We start from the raw sequence: 25,306 nt of genomic DNA, 5'->3' as shown, positions 1-25,306 counted from the left end.
ATGGCAGATTGCAGGAACCACTTGGTAGTATCAAACCAGCCCAACTTGGCACTGGTGCCACCTCTGGTCTGGGAACCATCCTGCCTATCGTGGTTTCTAAGGAGCCAGCCGGCCACTCCCAACCATAGACCCCCAGACACAAACCTCGGCCCGTTTCCCTGAAAAACAAAAGTAAGCTACCCCGATTCTGGATGGCAGATTGCAGGAGCCACTTGGTACTATCAAATCAGCCCAACTTGGCACTGGTGCCACCATGGGTCTGGTAAACATCCTGCCTATCGTAGCTTTTCAGGAGCCAGCCGGCCACTCTCAGCCATATGCCCCCAAAAACAAACCACGGCCCTTTTCTCTGGCAAACAAAACTCAACTGCCCCTCTTCTGGATGGCAAATTTTAGGACGCACTTTGTACTACGAAAACCGCCCGACGTGGCACTGGTGCCACCTTGTGTCAGGGAACCATCCTGCATATCGAGCTTTTTAAGGAGCCAGCCGGCCACGCCCAGCCATAAACCCCCAAAAACAAACCACGGACTATTTCTCTTGGAAACAAAAATCCGCTGCCCCACGTCTGTATGGCAGATTGCAGGAGCCACTTTGCACCATCAAACCAGCCCGACTTGGCACTGGTGCCACCTTGGGTCTGGGAACAATCCTGCATATCGTGGATTCTAAGGAGCCAGCCGGCCACTCCCAGCCACAGGCCCCCAAACACAAACAACGGCGCTTTTCCCTGGAAAACAAAATTCGCCTGCCAACTTTTTGATGGCAGATTGCAGGAGCCACTTGGTACTATCAAATCATCCCAACTTGGCACTGGTGCCACTATGGGTCTGGGAACCATCCTGCCTATTGTAGCATTTCAGGAGCCAGCCGGTCACTCCCAGCCATAGGCCCCCAGACACAAACCTCGGACCGTTTCCCTGGCAAACAAAATTAAGCTGCCCCGATTCTGGATGGCAGATTGCAGGAGCCACTTGGTTGTGTCAAACCAGCCCGACTTGGCACTGGTGCCACCTTGGGTCTGGGAACCATCCTGCGTATCGTGGATTCTAAGCAGCCACCCGGCCACTCTGAGCCACAGGCCCCCAAACAAAAACTACGGCGCTTTTCCCTGGAAAACAAAACTCGCCTGCCAACTTTTTGATGGCAGATTGCAGGAGCCACTTGGTACTATCAAACCAGCCCAACTTGGCACTGGTGCCACGTCTGGTCTGGGAACCATCCTGCCTATCGTAGCTTTTCAGGAGCCAGCCGGTCACTCCCAGCCATAGACCCCCAGACACAAACCTCGGCCCGTTTCCCTGGCAAACAAAAGTAAGCTGCCCCGCTTTTGGATGGCAGATTGCAGGAGCCACGTTGCACCATCAAACCAGCCCCACGTGGCACTGGTGCCACCTTGGGTCTGGGAACAAGATGGGCTGGTTTGATAGTACCAAGTGGCTCCTGCAATCTGCCATCCAGAAGCGGGACAGCTTACTTTTTTTTCCCAGGGAAACGGGCCGAGGTATTTGTCTGGGGGCCTATGGCTGGGAGTGACCGGCTGGCTACTGAAAAGCTACGATAGGCAGGATGGTTACCAGACTCATGGTGCCACCAGTGCCAAGTCGGGCTGCTTTGATAATACTAAATAGCTCCTGCAATCTGCCATCCAGACGCGGGGCAGCGGATTTTTGTTTGCTGGAGAAAAGTTCCGTGGTTTTTTTTTTGGGGGTATATGACTGGACGTGGCCGGCTGGCTCCTTAAAAAGCTCTATACGCAGGATTGTTCCCTGACCCAAGGTGGCATCAGTGCCAAGTCGGGCTGTTTTCGTAGTACCAAGTGCGTCCTGCAATTTGCCATCCAGAAGCGGGGCAGCCTACTTTTGTTTGCCAGGGAAACGTGCCGAGGTATTTGTCTGGGGGCCTATGGGTGGGAGTGAGCGGCTGGCTCCTGAAAAGCTACGATAGGCAGGATGGTGACCAGACGCATGGTGGCACCAGTGCCAAGTTGGGCTGGTTTGATAGTACCAAGTGGCTCCTGCAATCTGCCATCAAGAAGTTGGCAGGCGAGTTTTGTTTTCCAGGGAAAAGCGCCGTTGTTTTTGTTTAGAGGCCTGTGGCTGGGAGTGGCCGCCTGTCCTCGTAGAATCTACGTTACGCAGCATGGTTCCCAGAGCCAAGGTGGCACCAGGGCCAAGTCGGGCTGGTTTGTAAGTACCAAGTGCATCCTGCAATCTGCCATCCAAAAGCGGGGCAGCTTACTTTTGTTTGCCAGGGAAACGGGCCGAGGTTTGTGTCCGGGGGCCTATGGCAGGGAGTGACCGGCTGGCTCCTGAAAAGCTACGATAGGCAGGATGTTTACCAGACCCATGGTGGCACCAGTGCCAAGTTGGGCTGATTTGATAGTACCAAGTGGCTCCTGCAATCTGCCATCCAGAATCGGGGTAACTTACTTTTGTTTTCCAGGGAAACGGGCCGAGGTTTGTGTCTGGGGGTCTATGGCTGGGAGTGACCGGCTGGCTCCTGAAAAGCTACAATAGGCAGGATGGTTCCCAGACCAGAGGTGGCACCAGTGCCAAGTTGGGCTGGTTTGATAGTACCAAGTGGCTCCTGCAATCTGCCATCAAAAAGTTGGCAGGCGAGTTTTGTTTTCCAGGGAAAAGCGCCGTTGTTTGTGTTTGGGGGCCTGTGGCTCAGAGTGGCCGGGTGGCTGCTTAGAATCCACGTTACGCAGGATGGTTCCCAGACCCAAGGTGGCACCAGTGCCAAGTCGGGCTGGTTTGACACAACCAAGTGCGTCCTGCAATCTGCCATCCAGAATCGGGGCAGCTTAATTTTGTTTGCCAGGGAAACGGTCCGAGGTTTGTGTCTGGGGGCCTATGGCTGGGAGTGACCGGCTGGCTCCTGAAATGCTACAATAGGCAGGATGGTTCCCAGACCCATAGTGGCACCAGTGCCAAGTTGGGATGATTTGATAGTACCAAGTGGCTCCTGCAATCTGCCATCAAAAAGCTGGCAGGCGAATTTTGTTTTCCAGGGAAAAGCGCCGTTGTTTGTGTTTGGGGGCCTGTGGCAGGGAGTGGCCGGCTGGCTCCTTAGAATCCACGATATGCAGGATTGTTCCCAGACCCAAGGTGGCACCAGTGCCAAGTCGGGCTGGTTTGATGGTGCAAAGTGGCTCCTGCAATCTGCCATACAGACGCGGGGCAGCGGATTTTTGTTTCCAAGAGAAATGGTCCGTGGTTTGTTTTTGGGGGTATATGGCTGGGCGTGGCCGGCTGGCTCCTTAAAAAGCTCGATATGCAGGATGGTTCCCTGACACAAGGTGGCACCAGTGCCACGTCGGGCGGTTTTCGTAGTACAAAGTGCGTCCTAAAATTTGCCATCCAGAAGAGGGGCAGTTGAGTTTTGTTTGCCAGAGAAAAGGGCCGTGGTTTGTTTTTGGGGCATATGGCTGAGAGTGGCCGGCTGGCCCCTGAAAATCCACGATAGGCAGGATGGTTCCCAGACCAGAGGTGTCACCAGTGCCAAGTCGGGCTGGTTTGATAGTACTAAGTAGCTCCTGCAATCTGCCATGCAGAAGCGGGGCAGCTTACTTTTGTTTGCCAGGGAAACGGGCCGAGGTTTGTGTCTGGGGGCCTATGGCTGGGAGTGACCGGCTGGCTCCTGAAAAGCTACGATAGGCAGGATGGTGACCAGACCCATGGTGGCAGCAGTGCCAAGTTGGGCTGGTTTGATAGTACCAAGTGGCTCCTGCAATCTGCCATCAAAAAGTTGGCAGGCGAGTTTTGTTTTCCAGGGAAAAGCGCCGTTGTTTGTGTTTGGGGGCCTGTGGCTGGGAGTGGCCAGCTGGCTCCTTAGAACCCACGATACGCAGGATGGTTCCCAGACCTGAGTTGGCACCAGTGCCAAGTTGGGCTGGTTTGATAGTACCAAGTGGCTCCTGCAATCTGCCATCCAGAAGCGGGGTAGCTTACTTTTGTTTGCCAGGGAAACGGGCCGAAATATTTGTCTGGGGGCCTCTGGCTGGGGGTGGCTGGCTGGCTCCTGAAAAGCTACGATAGGCAGGATGGTGACCAGACCCATGGTGGCACCAGTGCCAAGTTGGGCTGGTTTGATAATACCAAGTGGCTCCTGCAATCTGCCATCAAATGTTTGGCAGGCGAGTTTTGTTTTCCAGGGAAAAGCACCGTTGTGTGTGTTTTGGGGCCTGTGGCTGGGAGTGGCCAGCTGGCTCCTTTGAATCCACGATACGCAGGATGGTTCCCAGACCCAAGGTGGCATCAGTGCCAAGTCGGGCTGTTTTGTTAGTACCAAGTGGTTCCTGCAATCTGCCATCCAGAAGCGGGGCAGCTGAATTTTGTTTGCCAGAGAAAAAGGCTGTTGTTTGTGTTTCGGGGCCTGTGGCTGGCAGTGGCCGGCTGGCTCCTGAAAATCCATGATACGCAGCATGGTTCCCAGACCCAAGGTGGCATCAGTGCCAAGTAGGGCTGATTTCATAGTACCCAGTGGCTCCTGCAATCTGCCATCCAGAAGAGGGGCAGTTGAGTTTTGTTTTCCAGAGAAAAGGGCCGTGGTTTGTGTTTGGGGCCTATGGCTGAGAGTGACCGGCTGGCCCCTGAAAATCCACGATAGGAAGGATGGTTCCCAGATCCAAGGTGGCAGCAGTGCCATGTTGTGCTGGTGTGATAGTCCCAAGTGGCTCCTGCAAGCTGCCATCCAGAAGCGGGGCAGCTGAATTTTGTTTGCCAGACAAAAAGTCTGTGGTTTGTGTTTGGGGGCCTGTGGCTGGGAGTGGCCGGCTGGCTCCTGAAAATCCATGATACGCAGCATGGTTCCCAGACCCAAGGTGGCACCAGTGCCAAGTGGGGCTGGTTTCACAGTGTCAAGTGCCTCCTGCAATCTCCCATCCAGAAGCGGGGCAGCTGAGTTTTGTTTGCCTGTGAAACGGGCCGTTGTTTTTAATTGGGGTCTGTGGCCGAGAGTGTTCGGCTGGCTCCTGACAACCCACAATACGCAGGATGGTTCCCAGACCCAAGGTGGCACCAGTGCCAAGTCGGGCTGGTTTGATAGTACCAAGTGGCTCCTGCAATCTGCCATCCAGAAGCGGTGCAGTTGAGTTTTGTTTGCCAGAGAAAAGGGCCGTGGGTTGTGTTTGGGGGCATATGGCTGGGAGTGGCCGGCTGTCTCATTAAAAAGATCGATACGCAGGATGGTTCCCAGACCCAAGGGGGCACCAGTGCCAAGTCGGGCTGTTTTTATAGTACCAAGTGCGTCCTGCAATTTGCCATCCAGAAGAGGGGCAGTTGAGTTTTGTTTGCCAGAGAATAGCGCCGTTGTTTGTGTTTGGGGGCTTGTGGCTCGTAGTGGCCGACTGGCGCCTTAGAATCTGTGTTACGCAGCATGGTTCCCAGACCCAAGGTGGCACCAGTGCCAAGTTGGGCTGGTTTGATAGTACCAAGTGGCTCCTGCAATCTGCCATCCAGAAGCGGGGTAGCTTACTTTTGTTTGCCAGGGAAACGGGCCGAGGTTTGTGACTGGGGACCTATGGCTGGGAGTGACCGGCTGGCTCCTGGAAAGCTACAATAGGCAGGATGGTTACCAGACCCATGGTGGCACCAGTGCCAAGTTGGGCTGGTTTGATAGTACCAAGTGGCTCCTGCAATCTGCCATCAAAAAGTTGGCAGGCGAGTTTTGTTTTCCAGGGAAAAGCGCCGTTGTTTGTGTTTGGGGGCCTGTGGCTGGGAGTCGCCAGCTGGCTCCTTAGAACCCACGATACGCAGGATGGTTCCCAGACCTGAGTTGGCACCAGTGCCAAGTTGGGCTGGTTTGATAGTACCAAGTGGCTCCTGCAATCTGCCATCCAGAAGCGGGGCCGCTTACTTTTGTTTGCCAGGGAAACGGGCCGAAATATTTGTCTGGGGGCCTCTGGCTGGGGGTGGCTGGCTGGCTCCTGAAAAGCTACGATAGGCAGGATGGTGACCAGACCCATGGTGGCACCAGTGCCAAGTTGGGCTGGTTTGATAATAACAAGTGGCTCCTGCAATCTGCCATCAAAAGTTTGGCAGGCGAGTTTTGTTTTCCAGGGAAAAGCACCGTTGTGTGTGTTTTGGGGCCTGTGGCTGGGAGTGGCCAGCTGGCTCCTTTGAATCCACGATACGCAGGATGGTTCCCAGACCCAAGGTGGCATCAGTGCCAAGTCGGGCTGGTTTGTTAGTACCAAGTGGTTCCTGCAATCTGCCATCCAGAAGCGGGGCAGCTGAATTTTGTTTGCCAGAGAAAAAGGCTGTTGTTTGTGTTTCGGGGCCTGTGGCTGGCAGTGGCCGGCTGGCTCCTGAAAATCCATGATACGCAGCATGGTTCCCAGACCCAAGGTGGCATCAGTGCCAAGTAGGGCTGGTTTCATAGTACCCAGTGGCTCCTGCAATCTGCCATCCAGAAGAGGGGCAGTTGAGTTTTGTTTTCCAGAGAAAAGGGCCGTGGTTTGTGTTTGGGGCCTATGGCTGAGAGTGACCGGCTGGCCCCTGAAAATCCACGATAGGAAGGATGGTTCCCAGATCCAAGGTGGCACCAGTGCCAAGTTTTGCTGGTTTGATACTACCAAGTGCGTCCTGCAATCTGCCATCCAGAAGCGGGGCAGCTTAATTTTGTTTGCCAGGGAAACGGGCCGTGGGTTTTGTTTGGGGGCATATAGCTGAGAGTGGCCGGCTGGCTCCTGAAAATCCACGCTAGGCAGCATGGTTCCCAGATGCAATGTGGCACCAGTGCCAAGTCGGGCTGGTTTGATGGTGCAAAGTGGCTCCTGCAATCTGCCATCCAGAAGCGAGGCAGCTGATTTTTGTTTGCCAGAGGAAAATTCCGTGGATTGTTTTTGGGGGCATATTGCTGGGAGTGGCCGGCTGGCTCCTTAAAATGCTCGATACGCATGATGGTTCCCAGGCCCAAGGTGTCACCACTACCAAGTCGGCCTGCGGTTTTAGTATCAAGTTCATCCTGCAATTTGCCATCCAGAAGAGGGGCAGTTGAGTTTTGTTTGCCAGAGAAACGGGCCGAGGTTTCTGTTTGGGGACATATGGCTGAGAGTGGCCGGCTGGCCCCTGAATAGCCACGATACAGAGCATGGTTCCCAGATCCAAGGTGGCACCAGTGCCAAGTCGGGCTGGTTTGATAGTACCAAGTGTCTCCTGCAATCTGCCATCCAGAAGCAGGGCAGCTTACTTTTGTTTGCCAGAGAAATAGGCCTAGGTTTTTGTTTGGGGGCCTGTGGCTAGGAGTGGCCGGCTGGCTCCTTAGAATCCACGATACGCAGGATGGTTCCCAGACCCAAGGTGGCACCAGTGCCAAGTCGGGCTGGTTTGATTACACCAAGTGCCTCCTGCAATCTCCCATCCAGAAGCGGGGCAGCTGAGTTTTGTTTGCCTGTGAAACGGGCCGTTGTTTTTAATTGGGGTCTGTGGCCGAGAGTGTTCGGCTGGCTCCTGACAACCCACAATACGCAGGATGGTTCCCAGACCCAAGGTGGCACCAGTGCCAAGTCGGGCTGGTTTGATAGTACCAAGTGGCTCCTGCAATCTGCCATCCAGAAGCGGTGCAGTTGAGTTTTGTTTGCCAGAGAAAAGGGCCGTGGGTTGTGTTTGGGGGCATATGGCTGGGAGTGGCCGGCTGTCTCAGTAAAAAGATCGATACGCAGGATGGTTCCCAGACCCAAGGGGGCACCAGTGCCAAGTCGGGCTGTTTTTATAGTACCAAGTGCGTCCTGCAATTTGCCATCCAGAAGAGGGGCAGTTGAGTTTTGTTTTCCAGAGAATAGCGCCGTTGTTTGTGTTTGGGGGCTTGTGGCTCGTAGTGGCCGACTGGCGCCTTAGAATCTGTGTTACGCAGCATGGTTCCCAGACCCAAGGTGGCACCAGTGCCAAGTTGGGCTGGTTTGATAGTACCAAGTGGCTCCTGCAATCTGCCATCCAGAAGCGGGGTAGCTTACTTTTGTTTGCCAGGGAAACGGGCCGAGGTTTGTGACTGGGGACCTATGGCTGGGAGTGACCGGCTGGCTCCTGGAAAGCTACAATAGGCAGGATGGTTACCAGACCCATGGTGGCACCAGTGCCAAGTTGGGCTGGTTTGATAGTACCAAGTGGCTCCTGCAATCTGCCATCAAAAAGTTGGCAGGCGAGTTTTGTTTTCCAGGGAAAAGCGACATTGTTTGTATTTGGGGGCCTGTGGCTGGGAGTGACCGGCTGGCTCCTTTGAACCCACGATACGCAGGATGGTTCCCAGACCCAAGGTGGCACCAGTGCCAAGTTTTGCTGGTTTGATACTACCAAGTGCGTCCTGCAATCTGCCATCCAGAAGCGGGGCAGCTTAGTTTTGTTTGCCAGGGAAACGGGCCGTGGGTTTTGTTTGGGGGTATATAGCTGAGAGTGGCCGGCTGGCTCCTGAAAATCCACGCTAGGCAGCATGGTTCCCAGATGCAATGTGGCACCAGTGCCAAGTCGGGCTGGTTTGATGGTGCAAAGTGGCTCCTGCAATCTGCCATCCAGAAGCGAGGCAGCTGATTTTTGTTTGCCAGAGGAAAATTCCGTGGATTGTTTTTGGGGGCATATTGCTGGGAGTGGCCGGCTGGCTCCTTAAAATGCTCGATACGCATGATGGTTCCCAGGCCCAAGGTGTCACCACTACCAAGTCGGCCTGCGGTTTTAGTATCAAGTTCATCCTGCAATTTGCCATCCAGAAGAGGGGCAGTTGAGTTTTGTTTGCCAGAGAAACGGGCCGAGGTTTCTGTTTGGGGACATATGGCTGAGAGTGGCCGGCTGGCCCCTGAATAGCCACGATACAGAGCATGGTTCCCAGATCCAAGGTGGCACCAGTGCCAAGTCGGGCTGGTTTGATAGTACCAAGTGTCTCCTGCAATCTGCCATCCAGAAGCAGGGCAGCTTACTTTTGTTTGCCAGAGAAATAGGCCTAGGTTTTTGTTTGGGGGCCTGTGGCTAGGAGTGGCCGGCTGGCTCCTTAGAATCCACGATACGCAGGATGGTTCCCAGACCCAAGGTGGCACCAGTGCCAAGTCGGGCTGGTTTGATTACACCAAGTGCCTCCTGCAATCTCCCATCCAGAAGCGGGGCAGCTGAGTTTTGTTTGCCTGTGAAACGGGCCGTTGTTTTTAATTGGGGTCTGTGGCCGAGAGTGTTCGGCTGGCTCCTGACAACCCACAATACGCAGGATGGTTCCCAGACCCAAGGTGGCACCAGTGCCAAGTCGGGCTGGTTTGATAGTACCAAGTGGCTCCTGCAATCTGCCATCCAGAAGCGGTGCAGTTGAGTTTTGTTTGCCAGAGAAAAGGGCCGTGGGTTGTGTTTGGGGGCATATGGCTGGGAGTGGCCGGCTGTCTCAGTAAAAAGATCGATACGCAGGATGGTTCCCAGACCCAAGGGGGCACCAGTGCCAAGTCGGGCTGTTTTTATAGTACCAAGTGCGTCCTGCAATTTGCCATCCAGAAGAGGGGCAGTTGAGTTTTGTTTTCCAGAGAATAGCGCCGTTGTTTGTGTTTGGGGGCTTGTGGCTCGTAGTGGCCGACTGGCGCCTTAGAATCTGTGTTACGCAGCATGGTTCCCAGACCCAAGGTGGCACCAGTGCCAAGTTGGGCTGGTTTGATAGTACCAAGTGGCTCCTGCAATCTGCCATCCAGAAGCGGGGTAGCTTACTTTTGTTTGCCAGGGAAACGGGCCGAGGTTTGTGACTGGGGACCTATGGCTGGGAGTGACCGGCTGGCTCCTGGAAAGCTACAATAGGCAGGATGGTTACCAGACCCATGGTGGCACCAGTGCCAAGTTGGGCTGGTTTGATAGTACCAAGTGGCTCCTGCAATCTGCCATCAAAAAGTTGGCAGGCGAGTTTTGTTTTCCAGGGAAAAGCGACATTGTTTGTATTTGGGGGCCTGTGGCTGGGAGTGACCGGCTGGCTCCTTTGAACCCACGATACGCAGGATGGTTCCCAGACCCAAGGTGGCACCAGTGCCAAGTTTTGCTGGTTTGATACTACCAAGTGCGTCCTGCAATCTGCCATCCAGAAGCGGGGCAGCTTAGTTTTGTTTGCCAGGGAAACGGGCCGTGGGTTTTGTTTGGGGGTATATAGCTGAGAGTGGCCGGCTGGCTCCTGAAAATCCACGCTAGGCAGCATGGTTCCCAGATGCAATGTGGCACCAGTGCCAAGTCGGGCTGGTTTGATGGTGCAAAGTGGCTCCTGCAATCTGCCATCCAGAAGCGAGGCAGCTGATTTTTGTTTGCCAGAGGAAAATTCCGTGGATTGTTTTTGGGGGCATATTGCTGGGAGTGGCCGGCTGGCTCCTTAAAATGCTCGATACGCATGATGGTTCCCAGGCCCAAGGTGTCACCACTACCAAGTCGGCCTGCGGTTTTAGTATCAAGTTCATCCTGCAATTTGCCATCCAGAAGAGGGGCAGTTGAGTTTTGTTTGCCAGAGAAACGGGCCGAGGTTTCTGTTTGGGGACATATGGCTGAGAGTGGCCGGCTGGCCCCTGAATAGCCACGATACAGAGCATGGTTCCCAGATCCAAGGTGGCACCAGTGCCAAGTCGGGCTGGTTTGATAGTACCAAGTGTCTCCTGCAATCTGCCATCCAGAAGCAGGGCAGCTTACTTTTGTTTGCCAGAGAAATAGGCCTAGGTTTTTGTTTGGGGGCCTGTGGCTAGGAGTGGCCGGCTGGCTCCTTAGAATCCACGATACGCAGGATGGTTCCCAGACCAGTGGTGGCACCAGTGCCAAGTCGGGCTGGTTTGATTACACCAAGTGCCTCCTGCAATCTCCCATCCAGAAGCGGGGCAGCTGAGTTTTGTTTGCCTGTGAAACGGGCCGTTGTTTTTAATTGGGGTCTGTGGCCGAGAGTGTTCGGCTGGCTCCTGACAACCCACAATACGCAGGATGGTTCCCAGACCCAAGGTGGCACCAGTGCCAAGTCGGGCTGGTTTGATAGTACCAAGTGGCTCCTGCAATCTGCCATCCAGAAGCGGTGCAGTTGAGTTTTGTTTGCCAGAGAAAAGGGCCGTGGGTTGTGTTTGGGGGCATATGGCTGGGAGTGGCCGGCTGTCTCAGTAAAAAGATCGATACGCAGGATGGTTCCCAGACCCAAGGGGGCACCAGTGCCAAGTCGGGCTGTTTTTATAGTACCAAGTGCGTCCTGCAATTTGCCATCCAGAAGAGGGGCAGTTGAGTTTTGTTTTCCAGAGAATAGCGCCGTTGTTTGTGTTTGGGGGCTTGTGGCTCGTAGTGGCCGACTGGCGCCTTAGAATCTGTGTTACGCAGCATGGTTCCCAGACCCAAGGTGGCACCAGTGCCAAGTTGGGCTGGTTTGATAGTACCAAGTGGCTCCTGCAATCTGCCATCCAGAAGCGGGGTAGCTTACTTTTGTTTGCCAGGGAAACGGGCCGAGGTTTGTGACTGGGGACCTATGGCTGGGAGTGACCGGCTGGCTCCTGGAAAGCTACAATAGGCAGGATGGTTACCAGACCCATGGTGGCACCAGTGCCAAGTTGGGCTGGTTTGATAGTACCAAGTGGCTCCTGCAATCTGCCATCAAAAAGTTGGCAGGCGAGTTTTGTTTTCCAGGGAAAAGCGACATTGTTTGTATTTGGGGGCCTGTGGCTGGGAGTGACCGGCTGGCTCCTTTGAACCCACGATACGCAGGATGGTTCCCAGACCCAAGGTGGCACCAGTGCCAAGTTTTGCTGGTTTGATACTACCAAGTGCGTCCTGCAATCTGCCATCCAGAAGCGGGGCAGCTTAGTTTTGTTTGCCAGGGAAACGGGCCGTGGGTTTTGTTTGGGGGTATATAGCTGAGAGTGGCCGGCTGGCTCCTGAAAATCCACGCTAGGCAGCATGGTTCCCAGATGCAATGTGGCACCAGTGCCAAGTCGGGCTGGTTTGATGGTGCAAAGTGGCTCCTGCAATCTGCCATCCAGAAGCGAGGCAGCTGATTTTTGTTTGCCAGAGGAAAATTCCGTGGATTGTTTTTGGGGGCATATTGCTGGGAGTGGCCGGCTGGCTCCTTAAAATGCTCGATACGCATGATGGTTCCCAGGCCCAAGGTGTCACCACTACCAAGTCGGCCTGCGGTTTTAGTATCAAGTTCATCCTGCAATTTGCCATCCAGAAGAGGGGCAGTTGAGTTTTGTTTGCCAGAGAAACGGGCCGAGGTTTCTGTTTGGGGACATATGGCTGAGAGTGGCCGGCTGGCCCCTGAATAGCCACGATACAGAGCATGGTTCCCAGATCCAAGGTGGCACCAGTGCCAAGTCGGGCTGGTTTGATAGTACCAAGTGTCTCCTGCAATCTGCCATCCAGAAGCAGGGCAGCTTACTTTTGTTTGCCAGAGAAATAGGCCTAGGTTTTTGTTTGGGGGCCTGTGGCTAGGAGTGGCCGGCTGGCTCCTTAGAATCCACGATACGCAGGATGGTTCCCAGACCCAAGGTGGCACCAGTGCCAAGTCGGGCTGGTTTGATTACACCAAGTGCCTCCTGCAATCTCCCATCCAGAAGCGGGGCAGCTGAGTTTTGTTTGCCTGTGAAACGGGCCGTTGTTTTTAATTGGGGTCTGTGGCCGAGAGTGTTCGGCTGGCTCCTGACAACCCACAATACGCAGGATGGTTCCCAGACCCAAGGTGGCACCAGTGCCAAGTCGGGCTGGTTTGATAGTACCAAGTGGCTCCTGCAATCTGCCATCCAGAAGCGGTGCAGTTGAGTTTTGTTTGCCAGAGAAAAGGGCCGTGGGTTGTGTTTGGGGGCATATGGCTGGGAGTGGCCGGCTGTCTCAGTAAAAAGATCGATACGCAGGATGGTTCCCAGACCCAAGGGGGCACCAGTGCCAAGTCGGGCTGTTTTTATAGTACCAAGTGCGTCCTGCAATTTGCCATCCAGAAGAGGGGCAGTTGAGTTTTGTTTTCCAGAGAATAGCGCCGTTGTTTGTGTTTGGGGGCTTGTGGCTCGTAGTGGCCGACTGGCGCCTTAGAATCTGTGTTACGCAGCATGGTTCCCAGACCCAAGGTGGCACCAGTGCCAAGTTGGGCTGGTTTGATAGTACCAAGTGGCTCCTGCAATCTGCCATCCAGAAGCGGGGTAGCTTACTTTTGTTTGCCAGGGAAACGGGCCGAGGTTTGTGACTGGGGACCTATGGCTGGGAGTGACCGGCTGGCTCCTGGAAAGCTACAATAGGCAGGATGGTTACCAGACCCATGGTGGCACCAGTGCCAAGTTGGGCTGGTTTGATAGTACCAAGTGGCTCCTGCAATCTGCCATCAAAAAGTTGGCAGGCGAGATTTGTTTTCCAGGGAAAAGCGACATTGTTTGTATTTGGGGGCCTGTGGCTGGGAGTGACCGGCTGGCTCCTTTGAACCCACGATACGCAGGATGGTTCCCAGACCCAAGGTGGCACCAGTGCCAAGTTTTGCTGGTTTGATACTACCAAGTGCGTCCTGCAATCTGCCATCCAGAAGCGGGGCAGCTTAATTTTGTTTGCCAGGGAAACGGGCCGTGGGTTTTGTTTGGGGGCATATAGCTGAGAGTGGCCGGCTGGCTCCTGAAAATCCACGCTAGGCAGCATGGTTCCCAGATGCAATGTGGCACCAGTGCCAAGTCGGGCTGGTTTGATGGTGCAAAGTGGCTCCTGCAATCTGCCATCCAGAAGCGAGGCAGCTGATTTTTGTTTGCCAGAGGAAAATTCCGTGGATTGTTTTTGGGGGCATATTGCTGGGAGTGGCCGGCTGGCTCCTTAAAATGCTCGATACGCATGATGGTTCCCAGGCCCAAGGTGTCACCACTACCAAGTCGGCCTGCGGTTTTAGTATCAAGTTCATCCTGCAATTTGCCATCCAGAAGAGGGGCAGTTGAGTTTTGTTTGCCAGAGAAACGGGCCGAGGTTTCTGTTTGGGGACATATGGCTGAGAGTGGCCGGCTGGCCCCTGAATAGCCACGATACAGAGCATGGTTCCCAGATCCAAGGTGGCACCAGTGCCAAGTCGGGCTGGTTTGATAGTACCAAGTGTCTCCTGCAATCTGCCATCCAGAAGCAGGGCAGCTTACTTTTGTTTGCCAGAGAAATAGGCCTAGGTTTTTGTTTGGGGGCCTGTGGCTAGGAGTGGCCGGCTGGCTCCTTAGAATCCACGATACGCAGGATGGTTCCCAGACCCAAGGTGGCACCAGTGCCAAGTCGGGCTGGTTTGATTACACCAAGTGCCTCCTGCAATCTCCCATCCAGAAGCGGGGCAGCTGAGTTTTGTTTGCCTGTGAAACGGGCCGTTGTTTTTAATTGGGGTCTGTGGCCGAGAGTGTTCGGCTGGCTCCTGACAACCCACAATACGCAGGATGGTTCCCAGACCCAAGGTGGCACCAGTGCCAAGTCGGGCTGGTTTGATAGTACCAAGTGGCTCCTGCAATCTGCCATCCAGAAGCGGTGCAGTTGAGTTTTGTTTGCCAGAGAAAAGGGCCGTGGGTTGTGTTTGGGGGCATATGGCTGGGAGTGGCCGGCTGTCTCATTAAAAAGATCGATACGCAGGATGGTTCCCAGACCCAAGGGGGCACCAGTGCCAAGTCGGGCTGTTTTTATAGTACCAAGTGCGTCCTGCAATTTGCCATCCAGAAGAGGGGCAGTTGAGTTTTGTTTGCCAGAGAATAGCGCCGTTGTTTGTGTTTGGGGGCCTGTGGCTGGGAGTGGCCGACTGGCGCCTTAGAATCTGTGTTACGCAGCATGGTTCCCAGACCCAAGGTGGCACCAGTGCCAAGTTGGGCTGGTTTGATAGTACCAAGTGGCTCCTGCAATCTGCCATCCAGAAGCGGGGTAGCTTACTTTTGTTTGCCAGGGAAACGGGCCGAGGTTTGTGACTGGGGACCTATGGCTGGGAGTGACCGACTGGCTCCTGGAAAGCTACAATAGGCAGGATGGTGACCAGACCCATGGTGGCACCAGTGCCAAGTTGGGCTGGTTTGATAGTACCAAGTGGCTCCTGCAATCTGCCATCAAAAAGTTGGCAGGCGAGATTTGTTTTCCAGGGAAAAGCGACATTGTTTGTATTTGGGGGCCTGTGGCTGGGAGTGACCGGCTGGCTCCTTTGAACCCACGATACGCAGGATGGTTCCCAGACCCAAGGTGGCACCAGTGCCAAGTTTTGCTGGTTTGATACTACCAAGTGCGTCCTGCAATCTGCCATCCAGAAGCGGGGCAGCTTAATTTTGTTTGCCAGGGAAACGGGCCGTGGGTTTTGTTTGGGGGCATATAGCTGAGAGTGGCCGGCTGGCTCCTGAAAATCCACGCTAGGCAGCATGGTTCCCAGATGCAATGTGGCACCAGTGCCAAGTCGGGCTGGTTTGATGGTGCAAAGTGGCTCCTGCAATCTGCCATCCAGAAGCGAGGCAGCTGATTTTTGTTTGCCAGAGGAAAATTCCGTGGATTGTTTTTAGGGGCATATTGCTGGGAGTGGCCGGCTGGCTCCTTAAAATGCTCGATACGCATGATGGTTCCCAGGCCCAAGGTGTCACCACTACCAAGTCGGCCTGCGGTTTTAGTATCAAGTTCATCCTGCAATTTGCCATCCAGAAGAGGGGCAGTTGAGTTTTGTTTGCCAGAGAAACGGGCCGAGGTTTCTGTTTGGGGACATATGGCTGAGAGTGGCCGGCTGGCCCCTGAATATCCACGATACACAGCATGGTTCCCAGATCCAAGGTGGCACCAGTGCCAAGTCGGGCTGGTTTGATAGTACCAAGTGGCTCCTGCAATCTGCCATCCAGAAGCAGGGCAGCTTACTTTTGTTTGCCAGAGAAATAGGCCTAGGTTTTTGTTTGGGGGCCTGTGGCTAGGAGTGGCCGGCTGGCTCCTTAGAATCCACGATACGCAGGATGGTTCCCAGACCCAAGGTGGCACCAGTGCCAAGTCGGGCTGGTTTGATTACACCAAGTGCCTCCTGCAATCTCCCATCCAGAAGCGGGGCAGCTGAGTTTTGTTTGCCTGTGAAACGGGCCGTTGTTTTTAATTGGGGTCTGTGGCCGAGAGTGTTCGGCTGGCTCCTGACAACCCACAATACGCAGGATGGTTCCCAGACCCAAGGTGGCACCAGTGCCAAGTCGGGCTGGTTTGATAGTACCAAGTGGCTCCTGCAATCTGCCATCCAGAAGCGGTGCAGTTGAGTTTTGTTTGCCAGAGAAAAGGGCCGTGGGTTGTGTTTGGGGGCATATGGCTGGGAGTGGCCGGCTGTCTCATTAAAAAGATCGATACGCAGGATGGTTCCCAGACCCAAGGGGGCACCAGTGCCAAGTCGGGCTGTTTTTATAGTACCAAGTGCGTCCTGCAATTTGCCATCCAGAAGAGGGGCAGTTGAGTTTTGTTTTCCAGAGAATAGCGCCGTTGTTTGTGTTTGGGGGCTTGTGGCTCGTAGTGGCCGACTGGCGCCTTAGAATCTGTGTTACGCAGCATGGTTCCCAGACCCAAGGTGGCACCAGTGCCAAGTTGGGCTGGTTTGATAGTACCAAGTGGCTCCTGCAATCTGCCATCCAGAAGCGGGGTAGCTTACTTTTGTTTGCCAGGGAAACGGGCCGAGGTTTGTGACTGGGGACCTATGGCTGGGAGTGACCGGCTGGCTCCTGGAAAGCTACAATAGGCAGGATGGTTACCAGACCCATGGTGGCACCAGTGCCAAGTTGGGCTGGTTTGATAGTACCAAGTGGCTCCTGCAATCTGCCATCAAAAAGTTGGCAGGCGAGTTTTGTTTTCCAGGGAAAAGCGACATTGTTTGTATTTGGGGGCCTGTGGCTGGGAGTGACCGGCTGGCTCCTTTGAACCCACGATACGCAGGATGGTTCCCAGACCCAAGGTGGCACCAGTGCCAAGTTTTGCTGGTTTGATACTACCAAGTGCGTCCTGCAATCTGCCATCCAGAAGCGGGGCAGCTTAATTTTGTTTGCCAGGGAAACGGGCCGTGGGTTTTGTTTGGGGGTATATAGCTGAGAGTGGCCGGCTGGCTCCTGAAAATCCACGCTAGGCAGCATGGTTCCCAGATGCAATGTGGCACCAGTGCCAAGTCGGGCTGGTTTGATGGTGCAAAGTGGCTCCTGCAATCTGCCATCCAGAAGCGAGGCAGCTGATTTTTGTTTGCCAGAGGAAAATTCCGTGGATTGTTTTTGGGGGCATATTGCTGGGAGTGGCCGGCTGGCTCCTTAAAATGCTCGATACGCATGATGGTTCCCAGGCCCAAGGTGTCACCACTACCAAGTCGGCCTGCGGTTTTAGTATCAAGTTCATCCTGCAATTTGCCATCCAGAAGAGGGGCAGTTGAGTTTTGTTTGCCAGAGAAACGGGCCGAGGTTTCTGTTTGGGGACATATGGCTGAGAGTGGCCGGCTGGCCCCTGAATATCCACGATACAGAGCATGGTTCCCAGATCCAAGGTCGCACCAGTGCCAAGTCGGGCTGGTTTGATAGTACCAAGTGTCTCCTGCAATCTGCCATCCAGAAGCAGGGCAGCTTACTTTTGTTTGCCAGAGAAATAGGCCTAGGTTTTGGTTTGGGGGCCTATGGCTGAGAGTGGCCGGCTGGCCCCTGAAAATCAACGATAGGCAGGATGGTTCCCAGATCCAAGGTGGCACCAGTGCCAAGTAAGGCTGGTTGTATGGTTCAAAGTAACTCCTGCAATCTGCCATCCAGAAGCGGGACAGCTGAGTTTTTTTTGCCAGAGAAAAGGTCCATGGTTTCTTTTTGGGGCATACGGCTGGGAATTGCCGGCTGGCTCCTTAAAATGCTCGATACGCAGGATGGTTCCCAGAGCCAAGGTGGCACCACTGCCAAGTCGGGCTCTTTTTGTAGTACCAAGTGCGTCCTGCAATTTGCCATCCAGAAGAGGGGCAGTTGAGTTTTGTTTGCCAGAGAAAAGGGCCGTTGTTTGTGTTTGGGGGCCTGTGGCTGGGAGTGTTCGGCTGGTTCCTGAATATGTACAATACGCAGGATTGTTCCCAGATCCAAGGTGGCAGCAGTGCCATGTTGTGCTGGTGTGATAGTCCCAAGTGGCTCCTGCAATCTGCCATCCAGAAGTGGGGCAGCTGATTTTTGTTTGCCAGAGAAAAGGTCCGTGGTTTTTTTTGGGGGCATGTGGCTGAGAGTGGCCGGCTGGCCCCTGAAAATCCACGATACACAGGATGGTTCCCAGATCCAAGGTGGCACCTGTGCCAAGTCGGGCTGATTTGATAGTACTAAGTAGCTCCTGCAATCTGCCATGCAGAAGCGGGGCAGCTTACTTTTGTTTGCCAGGGAAACGGGCCGAGGTTTGTGTTTGGGGGCCTATGGCTGAGAGTGACCGGCTGGCTCCTGAAAAGCTACAATAGGCAGGATGGTGACCAGACCCATGGTGGCACCAGTGCCAAGTTGGGCTGGTTTGATAGTACCAAGTGGTTCCTGCAATCTGCCATCCAGAAGCAGGGCAGCTGAGTTTTGTTTGCCAGAGAAAAGGGCCTTGGTTTGTGTTTGGGGGCATATGGCTGGGTGTGGCCAGCTGGCTCCTTAAAATGCACGATATGCAACATGGCTCCCAGACCCAAGGTGGCACAAGTGCCAAGTTGGGCTGGTTTGATAGTACCAAGTGGCTCCTGCAATCTTCCATGATCACGTGGAGAAATACTTTCTGGTTTCAGCCTCATGCTCTTTCTTCTCTCCCTCAACTTCTCTATCACCTCTCATCTGGTTCACATGCGCTGTCTTCAAGGTCCACAGGCTACTTTTCACAGAATCTTCTGGCCTGATGAAGTAAGGATGATGAATAGAACAGAGCTGGGATCTATTTTCCAGTTTGGATAAAATGCATTCTGCACACAAATCCAAGGAGAACGGGCTGCCCCGATGCCCAGAAAATCTTTCACTCCTGCTAGTGTTCTACGTCAACCGCAACTTAGTCTGAAAGAAAAGCTTTTTCTCTGAGAGCATCTGAGAGGTTTGCATGAAGCACTGATATCTGACATATGCAATTTTGAATAGGAGAGGAAAAAGAAAATGGCAAGGAGTTTTTAATTTTAGTGGTTTCAATTTTAATTTCCGTGCACTTTTTCAAAACTTGTCAGCTCAAATGCCCATCAACATCTTTTAGTCATCTGTAAGTCAGTATTCATATAAAATGTGCTTCAAATCCAAAGAATTTCAAATTTGCACTCCAAGCTTCTATGCCTAGATTTATGATTTCCTACACATATTAGATGAAAGGAAGGCCTTTTTTACTGTGGGAGTGCTGGAACACTGGAACAGGTTGCCCAGAGAAGTTGTGGGTGTCCCATCCCTGAAAGTATTCAAGGTCACCTTGGACGGGGCTTGGAGCAGCAACAAAGGAGAAGCTTGATGGTAGAGAAACAAAGTTGGACTATAGAAGAAACTCGGATTGAAGTATAGGATCAAGTTTTCTCTCAGCTCTTGGGGTAAATTCAAAGTTGTACAAAATGACATTTATCTGTGCTATTCACTACTGTAACAGAAAGTTTCATGAAAACTGTACAGAAGATAGTAAATTTTAAAAGAGATAAGAATTACAGCATAAAATCCATGGGATAGGTTACAACATGAGACACTCTCTAAGAGAAAATCTCTGTGTTTCAGCACTTCATCGGGGTAAGATTTCATGAAGTGCCAAAGAAGGCGGCAAAATATCATTCGGGACATTATTTACTGGAATTCAGCCTGGCCATTAGTAGGAACTGCCTTTGAACATATCATGTAGATATACCACACACACTTTCCCTTCACTGAAAAATTACTGTTTACAACAAATAAGCAATTGACGATCAAAATTGATTGAAAGCATCTTAAACATGTCAAGTATTTCATTGTAGATGATCTGTGATCCAAATGCTTCTTCCACCTTCGAGAGGGACAGAAGAATTCTTCCATATCATGATGGTTTAAAATTGTATCAACCAATGTTTTCTGCTGAAAAGATATCATCTATTTTTTTCTATTTTTGGAAGAAAATATTCCTAGACATACAACAGGTGAGAACTAAGTAATTTTAAAGAAACAAATGAAATGAAAATATTCTGTAAATAGAATGAAATGAAAAGCTGTGTTTTAAATAGGAGCTAAATATTAAACAGAATTTTTGTACCAGGCATTTGAATTACTGCACCAGCTCTTTTGCCCATCAAGAGAGGCATTTAGCATTTCAGTCTTTTCCAAGGTGTTCATGATCTGCTATGCTGATCTCTGTGTGTGCCTAGGTGTGTGTGGAGGGGGGGGCATATGAAGGGGAGTGTGTATGTTTGCTTTACAATTGTTGTGGCAGATTCATGCCTCAGCTCCACATTTTGTTTTAAAAAGGTCACACCGAGTGGATATGAAGTTTACTATCAACAAGAGATCGATTCCCAAATCATCCATTTGACTCTCCCTTATAAATCATGTGCTTTGTTGCATATTTTATCAAATATACTTTCAAGCCAGATGGAGGAAGGAGGATGTGGGAATCCCTCCACCATCTTGCAACTTTTATGTAAGTAGGTTTTCAAGAAAATCATCATTTCTCTTTTAAATATGTCTGGAACAGGCATGATGGTAGTGTCAACCTGTTGGAGTTTTTGTTGCTGGAAGAAGTTGTACAAAAGGATTGGTTTTTACATTGACCAGTTACTGAATCAAGCGCAGGAATACATTGGAAATTTAGCTGGGGGTTCCTTTTCCCAGCAGACTACTTCTAGAACGAGCTTGTACACTGAAGCTGACTCTTTTGCTCTCTTTTTGTTTCTTTCCTATTTTCTTGGCTTCTTTGCCACTATCTAGACAATTTTGGAACTTTGTTCCCAACTAAAATGGTTTCAATAGTCTGATTGTGATCATACATTTTTACAAGGAATTTTTAAAATCTTTCCTCGAGTCCAGAAAGTCAAGGACTTAGATCTTTTTCTTCCCTTATCAATATTGCCATGAAATTGATAAATAAAGACCAACTCTTTATTTTTGTTTTTAACCCACGTAGATAATTCCCATCCATTAATCCATTTTGTGGACCAATAGCTGCCATTCTGATGGAAGCTGTCACTTCTTAACAATAGGCATTCTGTGACTATGTTGACAGCACTTTGGGTGAAGATCCTAACTGGTCTTAGATATACATAGGGAGAAATTTGCTCAGCCAGTGTCAGTCTTAAGCATGCGTATCAGAAGATCTTTCTAGAGCTGGGAATTTTCCCATGAAAGGGATTCAGTTAGGGAAGAGACACTTGTGCCAGAGTTTTACATTCTTCTTGAACACTGCTTAAGGAACTTAGATGCCATGTCCATTTGGATCTCTGTCTGCACAGAACTTTGTCATGCCAGTGCTTTGAAATGCATCTTGAAGAGAATTCACTAGCACAGAATGAAAGAGAGTGGAAGGGGTTGGTGGGGCTAACCAGGCCCAACCCCCCTGCCTAAACCAGGATACCTAGAGCCTCTTGCCCAGGATTCTATCTGGGTGTACTTTTAATGTCTTCAAAGATCCAGGCTCCACAATCTTTCTGGGCAGTCTGTGCCGTGGTTCAGTCACCCTGACAGTAAAGAAACATTTACTGATGTTCAAAGGCAATCTCCTGTATTTCAGTGTGTGCCCACTGCCTCTTGTCTTTTCCCTCAGCATCACTGAAAAGACACTGATTCCCTCCCCTTTGCACTATTGCTTCCATATATATGTGTGATGCCATGTAGAGGTATGTCAAAAACCTCCCTGAAGCCCAGGCAGATAATATTCCCTTCATCTACCAGTCAAGTTGATTCATCAGAGGAGTTTAAAGTGATGTTCAGCATGAAATTCCCCTGAAAAATCATGCTAACTACATTATTTGGTCATCTGTCATGTGCCTGGCAAGGATTTCCAGGAAGAGCTGCTTCATCAACTTCCTGGGGATAAAAAAGAGGCTGGCTGGTTTGTACTATGGCGAGTCCTCTTAATTGCCTTTTTTGAAGATGGGTGTCATTTGCTAACATCCACTCTTTAGCCTCTCTTGTCGTCTACATCTTAGCAAAACGCTTTTCCACTATGTCTGGCTAGGAAAAACTGTGCCAGCACAGAAAACATCTCCCATCGTGTTCTAGAAGTTGCACGGATGTCTGCCAAGTGTTTGGCAGGAAGAAAAGAAAAGTTGTCCAAAACAGCTTCCAATCGAATGTTCCTGTGATTGGAAAAGTCAGGAGAGTGCAAAGGTACTGTTTTCTATCAGTTGGCAAGGTGCGCACACAATCCCAGTGTTGTACAGCTTGCTTCTTCACCTTCCCGAAGCTGCCGCTCTCGCCGGCTGCCGGAGCCCAAGAAGCGGCTTCTTCGCGCAAAGACGATTGTGCCGCTCACAGGGCTCTCCTTAGCGCGGCTTCTGCCGAAAGACGCCCGGCAGCGGCTCTTACCTCCGGAGAGCATCCTACCTTCGTCTTTAGCTCCTCTTCTCATCTACACCTCGGCAAAAAGCTTCTCCACTATGTCTGGCTAGGAAAAACTGTGCCAGCACAGAAAACATCTCCCATCGTGTTCTAGAAGTTGCACGGATGTCTGCCAAGTGTTTGGCAGGAAGAAAAGAAAAGTTGTCCAAAACAGCTTCCAATCGAATGTTCCTGTGATTGGAAAAGTCAGGAGAGTGCAAAGGTACTGTTTTCTATCAGTTGGCAAGGTGCGCACACAATCCCAGTGTTGTACAGCTTGCTTCTTCACCTTCCCGAAGCTGCCGCTCTCGCCGGCTGCCGGAGCCCAAGAAGCGGCTTCTTCGCGCAAAGACGATTGTGCCGCTCACAGTGCTCTCCTTAGCGCGGCTTCTGCCGAAAGACGCCCGGCAGCGGCTCTTACCTCCGGAGAGCATCCTACCTTCGTCTTTCGCGTCTTTTGTAGTCTACATCTTAGCAAAACGCTTTTCCACTATGTCTGGCTAGGAAAAACTGTGCCAGCACAGAAAACATCTCCCATCGTGTTCTAGAAGTTGCACGGATGTCTGCCAAGTGTTTGGCAGGAAGAAAAGAAAAGTTGTCCAAAACAGCTTCCAATCGAATGTTCCTGTGATTGGAAAAGTCAGGAGAGTGCAAAGGTACTGTTTTCTATCAGTTGGCAAGGTGCGCACACAATCCCAGTGTTGTACAGCTTGCTTCTTCACCTTCCCGAAGCTGCCGCTCTCGCCGGCTGCCGGAGCCCAAGAAGCGGCTTCTTCGCGCAAAGACGATTGTGCCGCTCACAGTGCTCTCCTTAGCGCGGCTTCTGCCGAAAGACGCCCGGCAGCGGCTCTTACCTCCGGAGAGCATCCTACCTTCGTCTTTCGCGTCTTTTGTAGTCTACGTCTTAGCAAAACGCTTTTCCACTATGTCTGGCTAGGAAAAACTGTGCCAGCACAGAAAACATCTCCCATCGTGTTCTAGAAGTTGCACGGATGTCTGCCAAGTGTTTGGCAGGAAGAAAAGAAAAGTTGTCCAAAACAGCTTCCAATCGAATGTTCCTGTGATTGGAAAAGTCAGGAGAGTGCAAAGGTACTGTTTTCTATCAGTTGGCAAGGTGCGCACACAATCCCAGTGTTGTACAGCTTGCTTCTTCACCTTCCCGAAGCTGCCGCTCTCGCCGGCTGCCGGAGCCCAAGAAGCGGCTTCTTCGCGCAAAGACGATTGTGCCGCTCACAGTGCTCTCCTTAGCGCGGCTTCTGCCGAAAGACGCCCGGCAGCGGCTCTTACCTCCGGAGAGCATCCTACCTTCGTCTTTCGCGTCTTTTGTAGTCTACATCTTAGCAAAACGCTTTTCCACTATGTCTGGCTAGGAAAAACTGTGCCAGCACAGAAAACATCTCCCATCGTGTTCTAGAAGTTGCACGGATGTCTGCCAAGTGTTTGGCAGGAAGAAAAGAAAAGTTGTCCAAAACAGCTTCCAATCGAATGTTCCTGTGATTGGAAAAGTCAGGAGAGTGCAAAGGTACTGTTTTCTATCAGTTGGCAAGGTGCGCACACAATCCCAGTGTTGTACAGCTTGCTTCTTCACCTTCCCGAAGCTGCCGCTCTCGCCGGCTGCCGGAGCCCAAGAAGCGGCTTCTTCGCGCAAAGACGATTGTGCCGCTCACAGGGCTCTCCTTAGCGCGGCTTCTGCCGAAAGACGCCCGGCAGCGGCTCTTACCTCCGGAGAGCATCCTACCTTCGTCTTTCGCGTCTTTTGTAGTCTACATCTTAGCAAAACGCTTTTCCACTATGTCTGGCTAGGAAAAACTGTGCCAGCACAGAAAACATCTCCCATCGTGTTCTAGAAGTTGCACGGATGTCTGCCAAGTGTTTGGCAGGAAGAAAAGAAAAGTTGTCCAAAACAGCTTCCAATCGAATGTTCCTGTGATTGGAAAAGTCAGGAGAGTGCAAAGGTACTGTTTTCTATCAGTTGGCAAGGTGCGCACACAATCCCAGTGTTGTACAGCTTGCTTCTTCACCTTCCCGAAGCTGCCGCTCTCGCCGACTGCCGGAGCCGATGAATCGGCTTCTTCGCGCAAAGACGATTGTGCCGCTCACAGTGCTCTCCTTAGTGCGGCTTCTGCCGAAAGACGCCCGGCAGCGGCTCTTACCTCCGGAGAGCATCCTACCTTCGTCTTTCTCGTCTTTTGTAGTCTACATCTTAGCAAAACGCTTTTCCACTATGTCTGGCTAGGAAAAACTGTGCCAGCACAGAAAACATCTCCCATCGTGTTCTAGAAGTTGCACGGATGTCTGCCAAGTGTTTGGCAGGAAGAAAAGAAAAGTTGTCCAAAACAGCTTCCAATCGAATGTTCCTGTGATTGGAAAAGTCAGGAGAGTGCAAAGGTACTGTTTTCTATCAGTTGGCAAGGTGCGCACACAATCCCAGTGTTGTACAGCTTGCTTCTTCACCTTCCCGAAGCTGCCGCTCTCGCCGGCTGCCGGAGCCCAAGAAGCGGCTTCTTCGCGCAAAGACGATTGTGCCGCTCACAGTGCTCTCCTTAGCGCGGCTTCTGCCGAAAGACGCCCGGCAGCGGCTCTTACCTCCGGAGAGCATCCTACCTTCGTCTTTCGCGTCTTTTGTAGTCTACATCTTAGCAAAACGCTTTTCCACTATGTCTGGCTAGGAAAAACTGTGCCAGCACAGAAAACATCTCCCATCGTGTTCTAGAAGTTGCACGGATGTCTGCCAAGTGTTTGGCAGGAAGAAAAGAAAAGTTGTCCAAAACAGCTTCCAATCGAATGTTCCTGTGATTGGAAAAGTCAGGAGAGTGCAAAGGTACTGTTTTCTATCAGTTGGCAAGGTGCGCACACAATCCCAGTGTTGTACAGCTTGCTTCTTCACCTTCCCGAAGCTGCCGCTCTCGCCGGCTGCC

This window comes from Melospiza melodia, chromosome 3 (assembly GCF_035770615.1).
Source record: "Melospiza melodia melodia isolate bMelMel2 chromosome 3, bMelMel2.pri, whole genome shotgun sequence".
NCBI lineage: Eukaryota > Metazoa > Chordata > Aves > Passeriformes > Passerellidae > Melospiza > Melospiza melodia.
The sequence above is the reverse complement of the archived record's forward strand: the minus strand, read 5'-3'. Positions refer to the sequence as shown.